Below are 6,000 nucleotides of genomic sequence, written 5' to 3' on the forward strand. Positions count from 1 at the left end.
AGAACTATTTGAAGAAAAAAGGCAAAGAAAATAATAATAAACAACAAGCAAAGTCACTCCATGATGATAAAGAGTGTGTGAACACCTATTCTATGCTATTTGTTAGACTTTCCTTAGTGTAACATTTTGCATGGAGCAAGTGGTCTGAGTTAAACTCCTCTACCAAGAATGTGGAAACCCCTAGCCCAAGGCCCTATAGGAGACATATTGAGGAAATCTATCCCAAAGGGGAGAGAGACATTTTTGGAGGGAAAAGAGAATTTATTCATTATTTATATTTTGAGAAAGAAAGGTAGCATTAGTGTTCTAGATTTAATAATTATTGACTCAAAGATTATCTATGAAAGAGATAATGTAAATTGAAAACATGTTGATCACATAGACTCACAAGATGTGTGAGAATCACGTGGAGTGCACTTTGCATATAAAGTGTGTGTTGAGGTCAAGGAAATGCATGTGTTGAGGTCAAGGAAATCCATGTCTTTAGTACCAAAAGGCTATAAATTTATATACTTGTAAGCTTACACCTCATTTTAAGAATATGATCGACATCATGATTATCGTTTACATCTTCTTATCTCCTCAATTTTGCACTTGATTTATGCTATGGCACTTAGTCTATGTATACATACACCCGTGCAAGTGGCCCGAATCCTTGTCAAAAAAGTCAATGGAATCTCCTCCGTATCTCGTAGTAAGCCGGACAACTAAACATGTAATGGACCTCATATTCTACTCCTCATGTGGTGCATACTTTGCATATCCTCTCCTCCTATGCAATATTCTCGACTCTACCAATCTCTAGGCTGAGGCGATGTTTAATGTTGGAATACTTGCGATGGGGCTTGGGTTTTTTTTAATTCACTTTCTCTCTCCCTTGAAAAGATGCAGGGGGGAAGAGAGCTTGAGCTCTTGCAAGCACACACACACACTCACAAAACCCTAATAGAGAACACACAAGGTGAGAGGCTGAAATCTTCTTCTTCTCTACTCAACACTCAACACACCATATACAAGAATGAGAGTACACACAATATGAAAGGTACTCAACCAAATACATACACGGGTTCTCTATAGTGTGAACCCGACTAAATGAGCTGGCGCTATAACTATGCCAGTCTCTAGAGTGGCTGTCACACAGCCTGTCATCCCACTGGCTGCATATCTCCCATGATCTCACCAACCATGCCAGTGGTGTAAGTGTGGGGCCTATCCCCCAGGCGGGTCATCAGTGGCCATCGCCTCACTAGACGAGCTCGATATCTCAACACTCCCCCTCGAGCTCAACTCCATCTCATGTACACCAAGCGAAGCCCTGAATCTGCGGAGATTCTCTGTACCCAATGCTTTGGTGAAGATGTCAGCTACCTGATCCTCTGTGCTGACATAAACAAGGTCAAGGTCTCTTGCCAAGACCTTCTCTCTGACGAAGTGGTAGTGGACCTCTATGTGCTTTGTACGAGCATGAAAGACTGGGTTCCTGGCCAACTGTATACTGCTAATGTTGTCACAGAAAATGACAACTTGTCTATCCACTGATAGACCCATATCTGCAAGTAGCTTTCTCAACCAAGCTACCTCACATGCTGCCATAGCAGCTCCTCTGTACTCGGCCTCTGTACTCGATAGAGCAACCGTAGGCTGCTTCTTGCTGCTCCAAGTCACAGCAGCACTCCCCAAAGAAAACATGAATCCACTGGTAGATCTTCTATCTGAGATACTACCAGCCCAATCAGCATCTGTGTACCCATGTACACATATCTTTGTCCCAGTCTCATAGAATAGTCCACAATGCAAAGTAGACTTCACATACCTCAGTATGCGTCTCACTGCATCCAAATGCGTTTTCCGTGGAACCTGCATAAACTGACTCACCAACCCAACAGCATAGCTCAAATCTGGTCTGGTGATCGTCATGTAGATCAAACTTCCTACTATGCTCCTGTACATAGTAGGATCCTCCAAGATCTCTCCTGAATCTACACTCAACTTGCCATTCTGATCCAATGGCACAGAAATAGGCTTACAGCCTGTCATACCATACTTGGACAACATGTCCAAGCCATACTGTCTCTGCAGTAATCTAATACCATGTGGTGACGTAATCACCTCAATGCCCAAGAAATATCCGAGCTCCCCCAGATCCTTCATCTCAAACTTCTGTCTTAGCAAGATCTTTACATCAAAGATCTCTGCATCATGGTCCCCCGTAATGATCAAGTCATCTACATAGATGACAACAAGCACAACCCCTCTATCACCATGTCTCACATACAATGAGAAATCTGCATTGGCTACATGAAAGCCAATAGTGACAAGATATTCAGAAATCTTGTCAGACCATGCTCTTGGTGCTTGCTTTAAGCCATACAAGGCTTTCTTCAACCTGCAAACATGCTCGGGGTGACCCACATCCTCATAACCAGGTGGCTGCAACATATACACCTCTTCTTGCAAATCCCCATGTAAGAATGCATTCTTTACATCCATCTGATGTAAAGACCATTGCTTTGACGCAGCCACTGCTATCACAACTCTCACCGTTGCCATCTTGGCAACTGGGCTGAAAGTTTCCTCATAATCAATCCCATATGTCTGCGCATATCCTTTGGCTACCAATCTAGCCTTGTACCTGTTTATGCTTCCATCACTGTTATGTTTAACTTTGTACACCCACTTGCATCCAATGGCTTTCTTGCCTTCTGGCAATTGCACTAAATCCCAAGTTTCATTTCCATATAGTGCATCCATCTCCTCATCCATAGCTTTTTCCCAACACACATTTCCAACAGCCTCATCAATGCATGTGGGCTCAACAACCTGCACAACCTTTGCCATATATGCATAGTGATGTGCCACATAACCATCATAGGTAAATCTCTGCACAGGATTTCTCACTCTCCCAGATCTTCGCAGCTTCTCATTCATGGCTTCCATAGCCTTCTTTACACCAGGTGTTCTCATAGCTGGGATCCCAAGCTCCTCATCAAGGCTCATATCTGAGCCACTAGACTCTCCATCAACATGAGAATGCCCTGCAGAAATGTCAGGCATACCAAGGGGCTCAACCATTTTCTCTTTTCCTTTACGTGATGTAGTAATCACATTTGCAGGGCTGGTATTATGACGCAGCCTGCCACTCCATGGTCTATCAACAGACCCACTAGATGAGGACTCTCCTGGTCCACTCAAAGACTGTGATTGCTGACCTGCATTCTGTGCAACCACACTTCCACTCACATCAGCCCCAACAGCTTCTTTTTCAGCAGCATACCAGCTGCTCATCTCATCAAAGACAACATCCTTGCTAACCCTCAACTCATGTGTAGCAGGGTTATAACACCTGTATCCCTTTTGCTCAAGGGAATATCCAATAAACACACATTTTTCAGCTTTCGGATCCAGCTTAGTTCTCAACTCATCTGGCACATGCACATATGCAATGCATCCAAAAACTTTCAGATGAGACAAATCTGGTTTTCTGCCAGTAAACCTCTCCTCTGGAGTTACATCATGTATGGCTGCAGTTGGAGTCCTGTTCATGATGTATACTGCTGTAGAAACAGCCTCAGCCCAATAGCAATGCGGCATATTCTTCTCTTCCATCAATGCTCGTGCAATCTCAGCAATGTGCCTGTTTTTCCGCTCAGCAACTCCATTTTGCTGCGGAGTGTATCTGCATGTATACTGTCTCCGAATACCATTCTTCTTCAAATATTCAAAGAACTCATTGGAGAAGTACTCTCCCCCTCCATCTGACCTTAGGAACTTTACATATTTCCCTGTTTGCTTTTCAATCAAAACTCTGAAATTCTGAAAGTGAGTGAACACCTCACTCTTCTCCTTCATGAAATATACCCACACTTTTCTTGTGTGGTCATCAATGAAAGTGACATAGTACCTGCAGCCTCCCATAGACACGGTCTTTGTAGGACCCCATACATCTGAATGCACAACATCTAGTGCATTTCTGCTCACATATCTGTTACGTGGAAACACATGCTTTGTTTGCTTCCCAAATTGGCATGCTTCACAGATTTTATGCATACCTTCCACTTTAAATTTTGGCAGCCCTGTCACAATTCCTTTTGTCTGCATAGACTTCAATCTCTGCACATTCACATGTCCAATTCTTTTATGCCATATGTCTGTGTCTGCAACAACTCCTGAACCATTTGCAAACATCGCAGCACTCATTTCAGGCATGTCTACATCCAACGTAAACATTCTGCCCACTCTGTTGCCTTTTGCAACCAACCTGCACTTGTCTTTAAAATCTTCAACATAACACCCATCAGGGTTAAACCGAACCTGCAAACCCTGCTCAATCATCTGGCCAACTGAAACCAGATTCTTTGTTATGTTCGATACATGAAGTACATCTGCAAGGTACTTCACTTTGCCATCCTGCATAGACAATGGCACATCTCCAACGTGGGCAATTGGATGAGCAGAGTCATCCCCTGTTTCCACAAAACTTGGTCTTTCCGGGTTTTTCATCTCCTTGAACCACTCCCCATGACTCGTCATGTGGTTCGAAGCGCCTGAATCCACATACCATACATTATCTTTTTGTGCTGCATCAACATTTTCAGACATGACATTCACAACATGCTGCATAACAAACAACCTTTCATTATCCTCATTATTTCTGCTTGAGGATGCATAGTTGTTTTGCTGCACTTTCCCATTTTGCATGTCAGCCTGCTTCTTATAACATTCTGACTGCACATGTCCGGGCTTACCACAATAATAGCATTCACGTGCATCATTATATTGCCTTTGCCAATTTCCACGGCCTCTTTGACTCCCCCTGCCTCTGAATTTGCCTCTTCCACCTGCGTGTTGTTGTTGTTGTTGATTCTGGGACTGTTGTTGTTGCTGCTGCTGCTGGCCATAATTTTGATTACCTGTTCGGCCACCTCCTTGACCGCGTCCACGGCCTCCTCTACCTCGTCCTCTTCCTGAACTCGTGTAGAAAGCCTGTTGCTCTGAACTGTTTTTACTTTATGAAGACTGTTGGTCTTCACCCAAGTTCTTCTCTTCGATAATCAGCATAGACACCAAATCTGTAAAGTTGGGAATGTTTTCCCGAGTCTGAATAGACGTCTTAAACGCCTTGTATTGTGGCCCGAGACCACGTAGACAAACTTCCACCTTGTCATCATCATCTATTGACACACCAATAGATGCAAGGGATTCCACAATACCCTTTATCTTCAGCGCATAGTCATTCACAAACATGCTCTTTTTCTCCACAGTATGAAGTTCATTCTCCAACTGTATCTTGCGTGCCTTGGTATTTGTTTCATAAAGCTTTACCAAGGTGTCCCACGCCTCCTTGGGGAACTTGGCATCCTGAATGTGCCCAATCATGGTGTCCTGTATACTAATGGAAAGCCAATACATAACCTTCCTAGCTCCTTGGTTCCAGTCTTTAAACTCTTTCACATCTACAGCAGTCGGATTTATATCCAGTATCTCCGGTGCCTCTTCATGCTCACCTTCTATGTAGTCCCAATAGCCTTTTCCCATCAGGAAATTCGTCAACTTGAACCTCCAAGCATGGAAGTTATTCTTGTCAAGCTTCTCAGCCACAATCTGTGTTATGCCATCATTAGACATCTTGCCAAACACACAATTTTACCAGAACCTGCACTCTGGTTTTTCCTGCACAAATGCTGTATTTTTTGCATAGCGGTACTGTAGTACTCTCAAATGTCACAACCAGATGGGTGCATGTGAAAGACGCACACGATTAGAGAGAGAGAGAGAGAGAGAGAGAGAGAGAGAGAGAGAGAGAGAGAGAAGGGACTTGAAGGTTTTTGGTTCTTTTTTCACTTTTTTTATAATTTTTAAAATGAGAGAGAGAGAGATAGGGGGGGGAAGAAAATCCAAGCCCCATTGGAGGTGGCAAGCTCACCATTTTGTATGGAATTTAAAGAAAAAAACCCAAACCCTGTACAAAGTGGTGAGCTTGCCACTTTCGATGGGGCTTGA

Source organism: Cibotium barometz, chromosome 7 (genome assembly GCF_041138505.1).
Source record: "Cibotium barometz isolate CiBa-2024 chromosome 7, ASM4113850v1, whole genome shotgun sequence".
NCBI classification, from domain to species: domain Eukaryota; kingdom Viridiplantae; phylum Streptophyta; class Polypodiopsida; order Cyatheales; family Cibotiaceae; genus Cibotium; species Cibotium barometz.